Here is a 15,288-nt window from a genome sequence, read left to right on the forward strand (position 1 = left end):
TCTTTTTCCTTTGCTCAGCAAAATCCATTTTTACTTTTTTTTGTGCTGTCATGTTCTGACAAGCATAACTTTTTAATTTTCATCCAACCGCATTGAGTGGTGGCTTATTTTTTAGCAGGACAAGCTGTAATTTTTATTGGTACAATTTCTGCAAATTAAGCTACCTTTTGACCTTTTTTATTCCACATTTTGGATCAAAATTTGCTTTTTTTTTCTTTTCATTTTTTGTTTTTTATGGCGCTCACTGTGTGGGATAAATACCATTATCGTTTTATTGTACAGGTCATTACAGACGTGGCAATACCTATTATGTATAGGTTTGGGTGGTTTTTATTTTTTTGAATGATAATATAGTGTTTTACTGAAAAAGGAGCATTTAGGGTATTTTTTTACACTTAATTTATTTAGAAACCTTTTTCTTTTTATACTTTTCACTTTTTACAGGTTATACTATGCTGAAGTACATCTGTACTGCAGCAAAGTATAATAGTCAGTACTACACTGACTCAATGCCTGTGCGATCCAGCCTATGGCTGGACCTCACAGGTTGCCGTACTAGGCAGACAGGAGGCCATTAGCTGGCCTCCTGCTGCCATAGCAACCAACAGGATCCTGTGATTGCACCTGTCAACCTCATAGATTCCGTGATCATGACTGATCATAACATCTATGAGGGTAATGCTGCTGAGACCAGTGCGATTCTGATCTAGGCAGCTGCGGCGGGACCCCGGCTGTCAATCACAGCCCACTGACTATCTCCTGCAGCGCATTGCGCTGTGAAGCAGATAGCTAGGACATATGTATACGTCCAGTTGCACTAACTAGCTAGCAACTTGGACATATGCATACATCCTAACGGGGGTAGGGGTTAATAGAGATAAGTTTCACTGAGAGCCATGATGCCAGTAGTAGGGTATGTGGCCACTGATTGCTGTATTGGTCACTTGCAAGCCCATTTAAGGACACAGCCCATTGTGATCTAATTATTTTTTGCATTTTTGTTTTTTCCTCCTTGCCTTCTAAGAGCCATAACTCTTTCCATCCACAGACCCATATGAGGGCTTTTTTTGTGTGCGACCAATTGTACTTTGTTATGACATCACTCTTTACCATAAAATGTATAGTAAAACCCCACAAAATATTATTTGTGTGGAAAAATTTAAAAGAAACCCGCAATATAGCAAATTTTGGAGGGTTTTGTTTACACGCTGAACACTTTAGGGAAACAATGGCATTTTTACTTTATTCTGTGGGTCAATACAATAAAAATAATAATAATGCATTTCTATTATTGTACTACTTTTAAAAAAGCTTAAACTTTTTTTTACAAAATAAGTATGTTTAATTTTGCTCTATTTTGACCACCTATAACTTTCTCATTATTCAGGGGCTGTATGAGGACTAATTTTTTGTGCCATGATCTGTATTTTTGATTTGTATTTTTTATTGCTTTTTGTTAATTTTTTGGGGGAATATATGACAAAAAAGCCGCAATTTTGGACTTTTATTTTACATTTACACCATTCACCGTACAGGATAATTAATATTTTAATTTGATACTTTACCCACGTGCCGATACAAATATGTGTTTTCATGCTTTTTGGCGTAAAATGGGAAAAAGGGGTGATTTAAATGGGCACTGTCAGATGAAAAAACCTTTTATAGTGTACATCTTGGCAAAACATTAACTTTTCTAATATACTTCATAAGAACATTTTATAAAATTTTTATAGAAATCATGGCTTAAAAAACTGGCGACTAGGGGTCCCCATAACTGCTGGGACACCAATGAGTCCAGAGGCAGTGTCATGATGACGCGTGGATACGGCTCAGTAAGTAAGGTTTTTTACTACTCTTACAACTGCAGCAGCCATTATCTGTTTCCCCCCTAGTGCACTCCTAGCATCAGTGATGCTGTAAGTGCTAGGAGCGCACGGGGAAAACAACTTATGTCGGCTGCTGTGGAGCTCCCAAGACTGTGCCACATCAGCTCCGCTCCGCTGCTAACACAGCCACCCACCGCCGCTCACTTCTCTGCACGCTGCTGCCGCCAACTTCTCCAGCCCCCCGCTAATTTCACTGGCCATCTGCCACTGACTTCTCCCGTCCGCCACTCATTTCACTGCTCGTCTGCCACATACATCTCCCCTAGGGTTATACAAACTACAATGACCAGCATGCCCTGACAGTGAAGACATGCTGGGGGTTGTAGTTTTGCTAATACTAAGGGAGATGTCAGCATCTGCCTGCTCAAATCTCCCCTTGCATTAGCAAAACTACAACTCCCAGCATGCCCTGACAGTGAGGACATGCTGGGAGTTGTAATTTTGCTAATGTAAAGAGAGAGGTGCCCTGAGGGAGGAGGCTGTGGCCTGCACAGTGAGGATACACACCCTCCCTTTGAGAGAAACTCAAGCAAACTAGCAACAATAAAAGTGTAGTAAAAAAAAATATAAAGATGAAATTACCTATATATGTTCAAGATTAGGTACTGAGTAACCTATTCAATTTTTTTTTGTTGGATCTGACAGGTACGCTTTAAATTTTTATTAAGGGAGGGGCTTTTTTTTATTTTTTTAACTTGTTTTAAGTATTTTTTTACACTTTTTATGTCCCCATAGGAGACTATTTATAGCAATCCTTAGATTACTTATATTGTTCAGTGCTATGCATATGCATAGCACTGATCAGTGTTATCAGCGATCCTCTTCTTTGGTCTGCTAGAAGACAGACCAAAGAAGAAGATGCCAGGAGAGTGGCAGAGATAGGGGAGGTGAGCTCTGTCCGCCATCTTGGATGATCAGATCCCTGTGGCCATGCCGTGGGCAATCCAGTCAGCCATTAGAACAGTTGCATTGCTGCATATGCCATGATCAGTATTGGTCACTGCATCTGAGGAATTAATGGTCCCTGGCTGCTGATAGCAGCCGGGACTTGTGGATGAAGCAAGCCCAGTTCTTGGGCTTGCTTCATGTATAGGACCTATATGTACAACCTGGTGTATTAAGTACCAGGACAATAGGATGTACATTTATGTTCTATCTTCTGGGTTAAAGAAGACCAGGATGCCTGCTGGAACTGTCAAGGGGGATCATTCTGAAATGAGGGTGTTAAAAAAAATTTTTTTTATTATATTGTCTGCAATTCTTACTATATTTGCTGAGCTGTGTACTCTGTTCCCAGCCTAGTGAATGTTATTAAGCTAAGGGGCATGCAGTATATGCCTCACTGTTTAGTATACGGAAACAGAGGCTCCCTGCTCCTGTACAAATCTGAATCTGCCATTGAATCCTAATTGAATCTGACGGCCAATTCCAGCAAATCTTTCTGAAAGGAATTTCAGGATGTTTACTCGTCTCTAACCTAAATTAATTAATATGGCCTAATATGGAGAATGGTGCTGCTTAATCTGATCAGAATGCACACTGCTCCACCAATTGAACACTGGGGTACAGACAAGGCACTCTGCGATACCCTTGCATCCAAAATAACTGCATCCTGCATTTACTTTATATCTTATCAAGCTTTATATCTCAATTTCAAGATTAGAGGGAATCAGCTGCTATTAATTTTACAAACTGCTGACACTGTTAGAAAGCTGTTAGGACAAAGAGACACATGGTACCTTTCATATAGCAGTATTTGCTTTGTCGGATGCCGGCTCTACCGTAGGGATGGGCTGCACCTTGATGGGGAGGATGCAGCTGTGCTTGGGGAGAAGATGGCTAGAAGAGTAGTTTAAACTAGGAATGTTTAAACTAGGGACTGGGTGGAGGGAACCTGCAACATAGAGGGGGAAGATAGTGTAGTTAGAGAGGGGGTACTTATTAATGTACCTGGGGTGGAGCGGAGGGAGGGGTTAGAATAGTTAATAGGGATAGGCTTCATTGAATTGCATGTTGACTAATGCCAGAAGTCTGTCCAATAAAACTGAGGAACTGGAGTTGGTAATGTTTAAGGAGAATTATGACATAGGGGGTAACACAGAGACTTGGTTGGATGATAGCTGTGACTGGGCGGTCAACATACAGGGTTATAGTCTATTCAGGAAGGATCGGACAAAATGGAAAGGGGGAGGGGTTTGTATTTATGTAAAGTCCAGTCTGAAGGCCGCACTGTGGGAGGATATATGGGAGGGAAATGTGTGGATTCATTATGGGTAGAAATGTATGGAGATTAAAAAAAAAAATTCTGATAGGGGTTTGCTATAAGCCACCAAACATAATGGAAGAGGCAGAAGATCAATGACTGAGGCAAATAAACAAGGCAGCAAATCAGAATGAGGTGATAATAATGGGGGACTTTAACTATCCTGATATAAACTGGGAGACCGAGACCTGTGAATCTCATAAAGGAAACAGGTTTCTGACTGTAGCTAAAGACAATTATCTGTCCCAAATGATGCAGGGCCCTACCAGAGGGGGCGCCCTACTAGACTTAATATTAACCAACAGACCTGACAGAGTAACTAATGTGCAAGTAGAAGGTCACCTAGGAAATAGTGATCATAATATAATACATTATAACTTGTTCTTCAATAAGGGAATCTCTTGAGGGGCCACAAAAACATTGCGCTTTTGATCAACTCAGAGAAGCCCCTAACAATATAAAATGGGATAATGTCCTCAAAAACAAGAATACTGACACCAAATGGGAGACTTTTAACCCCTTAAGGACCAAGCCCATTTTCACCTTAAGAACCAGGCCAATTTTATTTTTGCATTTTCATTTTTCCTCCTCGCCTTCTAAAATCCATAACTCCTTTATATTTTCATCTACAGACCCATATAAGGGCTTGTTTTTTGCATGACCAATTATACTCTGTAATGAAACCTTTCATTTTACCATAAAATGTACGGCAAACCCCCCAAAAAAATTTTAGGGAGGAAATTTTAATGAAAACCACAATTTTGCGCATTTTGGAGGGTTTTGTTTTCACACTATACACTTTACGGTAAAAATGACATGTGTTCTTTATTCTGTGGGTCAATACGATTAAAATGATACCCATGGCTAGATACTTTTATATTTTTGTACCGTTTAAAAAAAATCTAAAACTTTTTGTTCAAAATCAGTAATCGAAAATCGCCCTATTTTGACCATCTATAACTTTTTCATTTTTCCACATATATGGCGGTATGAGGGCTCATTTTTTGCGCCGTCATCTGTAATTTTTATAGATACCACATTTGCATATATAAAACTTTTAGAGAATTTTTTTTTTTTTATAAAATGTGACAAAAAAGCTGCATTTTTGGACTTTTACATTTTTTTTTACATTTACGCCATTCACTGTACGGGATAATTAACATATTATTTTGATAGTACAGACATTTACGCACACGGTGATACCAAATATGCTTATTAAGAAAATTACGCTTTTTGGGGGTAAAATGGGAAAAACGGACAATTTTCATTTTTATTGGCGGAGGGGATTTTTCACTTTTTTTTACATTTTTCAACTTTATTTTACACTTTTTATGTCCCCATAGGGGACTATCTATAGCAATCAGTTGATTGCTAATACTGTGCAGTGTTATGTATAGGACACAGCACTGCTCAGTATTATCGGTGATCTTCTGCCCTGGTCTGCTCGATCTCAGACCAGAGCAGAAGACCAAGGGAGACGGCCGGCCACCATGCTGGCCGCCATGCTGGATGATCGGATCACCGCGGCAGTGCTGCGGCCGATCCGATCATCCATTCAAAGTACCGCACTGCCGCAGATGCCATAATCTGTATTGATCACGGCATCTGAGAGGTTAATGGCGGACATCCGCGCGATCGCGGATGTCAGCCATTACAGGCGGGTCCCCGGCTGCTACTAGCAGCCGGAACCTGCCGTGTATGACGCGAGCACCGTTCCGATGCTCGCGGTCATACGCAGGATGTAAATGTACGTCCTGGTGCAGGAAGTCCCGCCAAACCAGGATGTACATTTACATTGGTCGTTAAGGGGTTAAAAAGATCTTACATTTTCACTGTAAGAGGTATATACCTTATGGGAATAAAAGGATCAGGAATAAAAGAAAACCTATATGGATGAATACAAATATTAAGGGGGCAATAAATTACAAAAATAAAGCATTTAAACTACTAAAACAGGACAGCAGTGAAGAAGCATTAAAAAGCTATAGAGAAAAATTTAAAATATGTAAAAAAAAACTGATAAAAGCCGCAAAAATAGAGACAGAAAGACTCATTGTCCAAGAGAGTAACTTTCTTTAATTCTTTAACTATATAAATAGCAAAAAAAAGTCAAAAATGAAAGTGTGAAAGAAATTATGTACGGGGATCAGGAAAAAAGCTAATATATTAAACAAATTCTTCTCCACTGTATTCACCGAGGAAAATTAAATGCCAGGTGGAATATAGCGAGATAAGGTAAATTCCCCAGTACAGGTCACCTTTCTAACCCAGTAAGAAGTACAGTGCCGCATACAAAAATTCAAAATAGAAAAATCACCAGGTCCAGATGGCATTCACCCCCGTGTTCTAAAGGTATTAAGTAATGTAATAGACAGACCCCTATTTTTAATATTCAGGGACTCTATATTAACAGGGACAGTTCCCCAGGACTGGCGCATGACAAATGTGGTGCCAATATTTAAAAAGGGGGTCAAAAGGTGACCCCGGGAATTATAGACCTGCTAGTTTAACCTCCATTGTATGTAAATTGTTTGAGGGTGTCATAAGGGATGCTTTTTTGGAGTATCTTGATAAAAAATAAATGTATGACTCCATATCAGCATGGCTTTATGAGGGATTGGTCCTGTCAAACTAACCTGATCAGCTTTTATGAGGAGGAGAGCTCCAGACTGGACCAGGGGGAAATCGCTGGATGTCGTATATCTGGATTTTTCCAAAGCATTTGATACGGTGCCACATAAAAGGTTGGTGCATAAAATGAGAAGGATTGGGCTGGGGGAGAATGTGTGCAAGTGGGTAAGTAACTGGCTCAGTGATAGGAAACAGAGGGTGGTTATTAATGGTACTTATTCTGATTAGGTGACTGTTACTAGTGGGGTACCACAGGGGTCAGTCTTGGGTCCTGTTCTATTTAACATATTCATCAATGACCTTGTAGAGGGGTCGAACAGTAAAGTAGCAATCTTTGCAGATGATACCCAACTCTGTAAAGCGGTAAACACTATAGAGGACAGTGCACTGTTACAAATGGATCTGGATAGGTTGGAGATTTGGGCTGGGAAGGGGCAAATTTGGTTCAACACTGATAAATGTAAAGTTATGCACATGGGGAAGAAAAATCAGGGCTGGGATTATGTATTACACGGGAGCACACTTGGGACGACTGATGTGGAAAAGGACTTAGGAGTCTTAGCCAACAGTAAATTTACCTGTAGTGACCAATGTCGGGCAGCTGCTGCCAAGGCAAATAAAATCATGGGGTGCATCAATAGGGGCATAGATGCACACAACAAGTAAATAATTCTACCGCTGTACTAATTACTAGTTAGACCACACATGGAATACTGTGTACAGTACTGGGCACCACTGTACAAGAAAGATATAGTGGAGCTGGAGGGTTCAAAGACGGGCAACCAGGGTAATACAGTATCCAGAAAGATTATCAGAATTGGGGTTATTTAGTTTAGAAAAAAGAAGGCTTAGGGGAGACCTAATAACTATGTATAAATATATGAGGACCTTACAGATGATCTATTTATACCCAGGACTGTATCTATAACAAGGGGGCATCCTCTACGTCTTGAGGAAAGAAGGTTTCTACACCAGCACATGGGGGTTCTTTACTGTAAGAGCAGTGAGACTATGGAACTTTCTGCCAGAGGAGGTGGTCTTGGGGAACTCTGTAAAAAGAGTTTAAAAGGGGTCTGGATGCATTTTTGGAGAGTAATAACATCGCTGGTTATGTATACTAGATTTATAGGGACAGAATGTGGATCCAGGGATTTATTTTGACTGCGATATTTGGAGTCTGGAAGGAATTTATTACCTCTAGTATAAGTTTTTTTTGCCTTCCTCTGGATCAACTCAGTAGGGACTCATTAGGGATATAGGTTGAACTTGATGGACTCTGGTCTTTTTTCAACCTTATGAACTATGTATAACATAGAAAAATGTTTTTATTCTCTAGTGCCAAAAGTCAAAGAGGCATTCCTAAGCCCCTAAGCGCCTCCACGCTGCCCCTAAAATCTCTTTCCCTGCTTGATTGACAGTCAGCTGGAAGCCAGGCCCTGCTTCAAATCTCATCCTGTGCTGTGCATACAAATTGTGTGCTGTGTAAGATTTGGAAACAGGGCTCAGCTTCTAGCTAACTGTCATTCAAGTGGGGACAGAGATGGGAGGAGTGAGGAGGCATTTAAGTCCTTAGCACTTTAGGGGGCTTGAGAAGTATTTTTCTACACTCTTGAAACACAAAGAGATATATGAAGGGTATTATACATCTCCTTGTTAGAGCGGTTTGGAACATAAACTGCCCTGACAAATTATCTTTAAGGGTAGAGTTACTTAGTTCATTTTGGTGCATATTTGCTGCTGTAAATTTTCCTACCCATTAAAGTCAATGAGTAGCAAAATCAGCTGCGTATTTTGCAACCCATTGACTTCAATGGATAGGAAAATACGAAGCTGCAAATAGGTAACAAAATATGGCACGTGTGACTCTACCCTGAGGTAACATTCAGCTGCTCCTGCACTGTTACTGAACTACACAAATAATTTTCCAATAGTATGACTACATTTTTTTAAAAGGCTGACCACTAACATATAATTTAAATGTGGCCACTGGGATAAAATATTGCAGCGATTAAACTACAATAAAAGGTGTTTGTGTGAATGTTTCATGCATGAAAATACTGCATGAATGGAAACCACAATACAGTACCAAATTCATTGAATAAAACCAGCAATGGTATATGGTCCAATGTCATAATTTTAATGGTACAGCTAATGCTCCAAACAGATCTATTTTCTGTTAGAAAAAAGTTATCTTCAATGGAGATGCCTAACAGAACATTCGACACATTCCATGTAAACATGGCCTAAGTAAAAAATAATAATTTGGAAAATGCAATTGCATTATAATGCTTGACAATTTGAGTTATGTAAACTGAACAAACAATATGTTATCTGATATAGGTGCATTATAATAACCCACTTTTCTCTAAAATGATTATTAATTCAGCTCAATATCTGAATGCAATCTTTCACGATATCAGGGAAATCTGAAGGTACTCTGATGTCTATTAAAACCAGATGAGCCATCAAAGCGTATGCGTTTGTGGAAACATTTGAATGTATGGCCAAACAAAACTTCCCCTGACAACAAAGGCTGAACTAGATGCGATTGACATCATGAGAAAATTTTTGTTGACTGTATGGAAGTGAGACACTTGGTAGATGTACACCATATAAAACAATCTTATAAGATGTTTGCGCTTTATTTACTCAGCTTCTCAAAATACAAAAAAATATTAAATCCAAGAGGTGCGGCACCGTCCCCATTGACGGTCTTCAAATAATCAGGAGGTCTTCTATATAACAGCCATACCACACCACATTTCCATAGAAAGGATGCAATATAAAGAAATCTGTGGAGCACTCACCAGGTATGCATATCGGGAGCTTCTTTATTCATAGAAATGAGTAGGGTTACACATGCAGGGGAGCACCTGGGGTATAGGAGCTGGAAACGGACTGTTTGCGTGCCAAGGCGCTTCATCGAGGCGTGCAAATTGTCCATCGCCCCCTGCATGTGTAACCCTACTTGTTTCTACAAATAAAACAGCTCCCGATATGCATACCTGGTGAGTGCTCCTCAGCTTTCTTTAAATTGCATCTATGACTTCTCTGTATCAGCAAGATAGCACAGAGGATTGTACAGGTGTAGCTTCCAGGGACTATGCAGGCTATCCTTATTGTCTCTCCCACATTGCATAAGCGTATGTCGGATGTTGCTAAGATAATTTCTATTGGACTTGTATACACTTGCCATAGAAAGGATTATCGTCATTGAGCAAGTATTTCATACCATGCCATGAATATGTTAGCAAGCTCTTGTAAGCTGACAATTAAACCCAAGCAATGAACATGAAATAGTTGTATTTCAAAAGATTCCATACTGCTGATGTAAGATATTGTTGTATATTAGTAAAGTATGTACTGTTTGTATATAAAAATCACTGTAATGCTAAAATTGCTGGCGTGTGTGGAATCACCGAATACAGAGATACATCATCAACAGCAATCCAAGAGTAACCAGATTACCAGGAACTACATCATCAACAGCAATCCAAGAGTAACCAGATTTCCAGGAACTACATTCCATTATTGATAATACATGTTTAGTATGCTCCAAGTTGTCTATTGCGTGAACCAATGCCTGCCACAGTTGATCTCATAGCTGGTGGGAAACCAGGTTTGTGAATTTTAGGAAATGGGTGAACTAAAGCTCTAACGGGGATTTCCATCAAATGACCTCATCCTATATCCTGTTCAAAACCCCAAGATGAATAGCTTTATTACCATCAGCACTAAGTTCTGTCATATATTTCCTTGTGGGGTAGCTAAACAGGCATGCACAAGTTGCAGTATTGCTCAGTATCTTCAAATTACACTGTTTATACCCTTTCTTTTCTAAGTGTATTATAACACCTCCTTTGTCCACATGCCATATGATCAGATTATCAATGTCTTTCAATTGTTAAAGAGCCTTATGCACAATGATTACATTTAAATGCACCTGCATTTTGCCAAGGGAACAGTGCAATGTGAACAAGTCTTGTTGAACAAGTTGCTGGAATTATTAATGGCATATGTGCGGACTTAAATAGGGTAAAACTCTCAAATTATGAGTCACAAATAAAGAAGAGCAATTAATATCGTCTTCTGTACGAGACTGCAAACAAATGTAAGTTTGAGCTTGTCAATTGTTCAGAGAAAAAGACAGTAAACGTCTGTCGATATCTAAATGAGAGTTCCCAGCCTCTATTGCCCCATCAGCACTAGTTGCACTTCTGCCCTTGTACTAACCACCTCTGGCAGGAAATGCTTTTTAACAGTGAGGTTACAGGCACTTTTATTCACAACAATGGTTTGAAACAGGTTAAATGATTGTGTAGGGACAAAAGACAAGTCTAACAATACATTCAACCGCTCAGGCATAAAAATGTTGAGTCTCTTTCTGAGGTCAATGGGGACAGCGATGCCTCTGGATGGTGTTTGTCTTCCTTGTTTTAAATCTTGTTACCCTCTTAAACTGGCCATCATCTCCATTACTCACGTGGACTCTCTATAACTGAGTCTTATGTATGCAAGTTCGGTTGAGCTGAAGCTTACGTTACTCACCATGACCTTAGACTGTTGCTTGGTGCTGTGATTTTTGATCCATCCATGTATAGACTGTATTAAACTTGTAATCCTTAAAAGTTTTGTAAGTACTTATTACTGCTTCCCTTTTGCATATATTATTCCTCATTAGTGAATCCAGTTCAAGAACCAAGGATGTTTCATAAGGAAGAGTTTTCTTAAGGAAAAGTTACTGTTTGCAGATTATTATTTGCTGTTTAATAAATTGCAAAAATTTCGTCTCAGGTTTAAAAGAACAGTGACTCCCGTACCACTTGCAAATTAATCAGAAAATATTGCGGTAGGAGCTTTGTGCAAAATTAATCCTCTTGAAATCATATTTTTCTTCATGTTTTTTTTTTGCAACGTGGTGAGGTCCCACTAAGTTTTTGTTTCATTCATCAAGAGCTAGTCCATCTACAACATATTTTCTTTCAGTTCCAACAACTTTAACGTTTCCAGATTGGGCTCAGCAAATAAAGTAATAGCCATTATAACCTGAGATTTATTATTATCCACTAATCTCAGAGAAATGCTTTCCACTGAACTGACCTAAGCTGTAACACTGGAGCTGCCACTAGCCATCTTTGCTGCCCCACTATGCTGTGGACCGCATGGAAGAGCCTTAAAACATTGGTAGACGCCATGCTAAAAAAATTATAGTGATCCATAAAGATTCTTGCACTTTGTTTCAGCAGCTTCTTAAAATACAATACATATGTAAATGCTAACACTTGTCTACACATTTTGGACAACTAGGGTCCTGACTCATGACTAACATCATATCATCTAAAATCTTTAAAGTATCCAATTTCCCTCAAAGAATTGGAGGAAGCTTTGTGGGCTACTACAGGAAATACCTCACCCGGGTCAGACGGCCTTCTCAGATATATAGGAGGTTTTCAGCCTTTCTTTACCCAAGTTGCTAGTGACTATAAATGAATCCTGGAAGGTGGGTACCCTGCCGAAATCTATGTGTGAGGCCAACATTATACTGATTAAGAAACAGGAGAAAGATCCGTTAGAATCAAGTTCGTATCGTCCTATATTCCTATTAAATACAGACATTAAATTAATAGCAAAGGTGTTGGCGAGAAGACTTAATCAAGTAATAGAAACAATTGTGGAAAGGAGCAAGGAGGTTTTCTGCCAGGGCAAACGGTATATGATGACATCCAGCAGGTATATGAGGCAATACAGTATAAGGCTTCTGACCCCCGCTCTATCCTGTCATTGGATGCTACTAAAGCATTCAACAGGGTAGAGTGGGGGTATTTATGGGAAGTGTTGAAGAAAATGGGGGTGGGTCCTGTTTTATTCAACTATTATACAAAAACCCAGAAGCTAAAGTGGTATTAGATGGAATTCCAACTAAATCATTTAAGTTAGGTAGAGGCACCAGGCAGGGGTGCCCACTTTCACCCTTATTATTCACAATATATATATAGAGCCCCTGGTAGCTTGGATTAGAGAGAGCAATACATTTGAGGGATTTGGAGTTAAAGGGGTACTCCGGTGATAACCTTTTTTCTTTTAAATCAACTGGTGGCAGAAAGTTAAACATATTTGTAAATTACTTCTATTAAAAAATCTTAATCCCTCCTGTACTTATTAGCTGCTGAATACAACAGAGGAAAATTCTTTCCTTTTTGAAATGCTCTCTGATGACATCACGATCACAGTTCTCTCTGCTGACGTTATTATAATAACGCATTATTTATTGTTGTCCTTAGTTGGATTTGAACTCAAGTTCCCAGCACAGCAAGGCAGCAGTGCTAACCACTGAGCCACCATGTTGCCCTTAGCATACATCTGCTATGCATGGTTTCTAAAATGGACAGAGGTGTCAGCAGAGAGCACTGTGCTCATGATGTCATCAGTGTTCCAAAAAGAAAGGAATTTCCTCTGTAGCATTCAGCAGCTAATAAGTACTGGAAGCATTAAGATTTTTTAATAGAAGTAATTTACAAATATGTTTAACTTTTTGCCACCAGTTGATTTAAAAGAAAAAAGGTTTTCACCGGAGTACCCCTTTAATGGTGGGAGCAATAGGATTTTGTTATATGCGAATGATATTCTTCTTTTTATTACGCATCCCCAAAAGAAAGTCCCACATATAATGGAGAGGTTTGAGAAATATGCCTGTGTATCCGGGCTGCAAATAAATTGGAGTAAATCTATTTTGCTCCATTTAGATGAGGATATAGAAAATACAGGAGGGAAACTAAAAATCTTAAGTAAATCGGAATGCTTCACCTACCTGAGGGTAAAAATAGCAGCAGATAATGAGAAGTTTGTGATTAACAATATACGGCCCTTAATAGCAAAATTTAATAATAGAGTTAAAATATGGGGGAAAATGCCTTTCATAATTTCAGAAAGGGTAGCAACTGTAAAAATGGTAGTTCTGTCCCAAATTTTGTTTGTTTTTAGTGCATCACCGATATGGATAAACAAAGTGTGGTATCAGAGGAGGAAGGTCCTATAAGGAAGGTTACTATGGGGTAGAAAACAAGTTAGATTGAAATATAGACAGTTCACGGCACCATGGGAAAAAGGGGGAATAGGATTGCCCAATTTGTTAATTTACTATATAGCGACACAGTTGGTTTGGATTGTAAATTGGAGGTTTTGGAGTTAAATGCACAAGAGGACAGGAATAGCATTAAAAGTCTTTTGATGATGAAATTCAGCAAAGTGTGGAATAAGCTGAAGAATTTGTTACACTTAAATAATAGTATGGGGTTCACACCACTATGGAATAAAAAGAGATTGGTAGAACTTCTGACATGCGATCGGAATTTTTGGGAAAAAAAAGGAGTTAAGAAAGTTGAACAAATGTTTAAAAATGGGCAATTACACAATTTTAGCTATGCTAGAGAAGTGTATGGATTAAGGGATAAGGATTGGTTATATTATTTACAAATTAGTCACGCCGTGGGAAACACAACAAATAAGGAGGTGTACAAGATAGAGAAACACAAGATAGTAGATGCACTAATTAAAATGGATAGTATAAAAAATTATAATATATAAAAATTTGAATTTGAGTATAGGTATAAATGGAGTAGAAAGGGTTAAGAAGAAATGGAAAGACTACACTGATCAAAAACGGGATAATAGTTGGGTGACTATAGGTCACAATATCAGTAAGGTATCATGTAATATGCAACATAAAATTACGCAATAAAATTTTTTGCACATGGTTCATTATTGACCATTACAGTTACACAAAATGGGGTTAAAAAGCTCTGCACAATGTTTGAAATGTGGATTGGGCAATGCGGATTATTTGCACAATTTTTGGACTTGCATTAAAGGAGTACTCCGGTGCACACTTTTTTCATGTTATACCGTCCGGGCTGCAAAATAAAAGAAAACACACTTTCTCTTACCTGCCAACGAGCCCCCGGAGCTCCGGTACAGGTGTTCGGTCCCCGGGCTGTATTCTTCTTACTTCCGGTTAGCCCGGCACGTCACACGGAGCTTCAGCCTATCACTGGCCGCAGCGATGTCCCGCCTCGGTTGGTGATAGGCTGAAGCTCCGTGTGACGTGCCGGGCCAACCGGAAGTAAGAAGAATACAGCCCGGGGACCGAACACCTGTACCGGAGCTCCGGGGGCTCGTTGGCAGGTAAGAGAAAGTGTGTTTTCTTTTATTTTTTATGAAAAAAGTGTGCACCGGAGTACTCCTTTAAGGTGGCTAACTTTTGGGACCAGGTAATAATGGAAATAGAAAAGAAAATAAGTAGGGAGATTCCTCACATGGTGGAATTTATCCTATTAGGTGCAGTAGAAGGCATGTGAAAATATAAAGACATGGGCCCAGATTTATCAAAAGTTGTAGAGCTTATTTTCCTGTATATTTGGCACAACTTTGGCGCAACTCCGCTTATTTGTGACTTTCTTTTTGTTGACATCCCATCACTCATCTTGACATCTTGTTCACGTGGAAGTTTTT

The sequence above is a fragment of the Hyla sarda genome, chromosome 2, assembly GCF_029499605.1.
Source record: "Hyla sarda isolate aHylSar1 chromosome 2, aHylSar1.hap1, whole genome shotgun sequence".
NCBI classification, from domain to species: Eukaryota; Metazoa; Chordata; class Amphibia; order Anura; family Hylidae; genus Hyla; species Hyla sarda.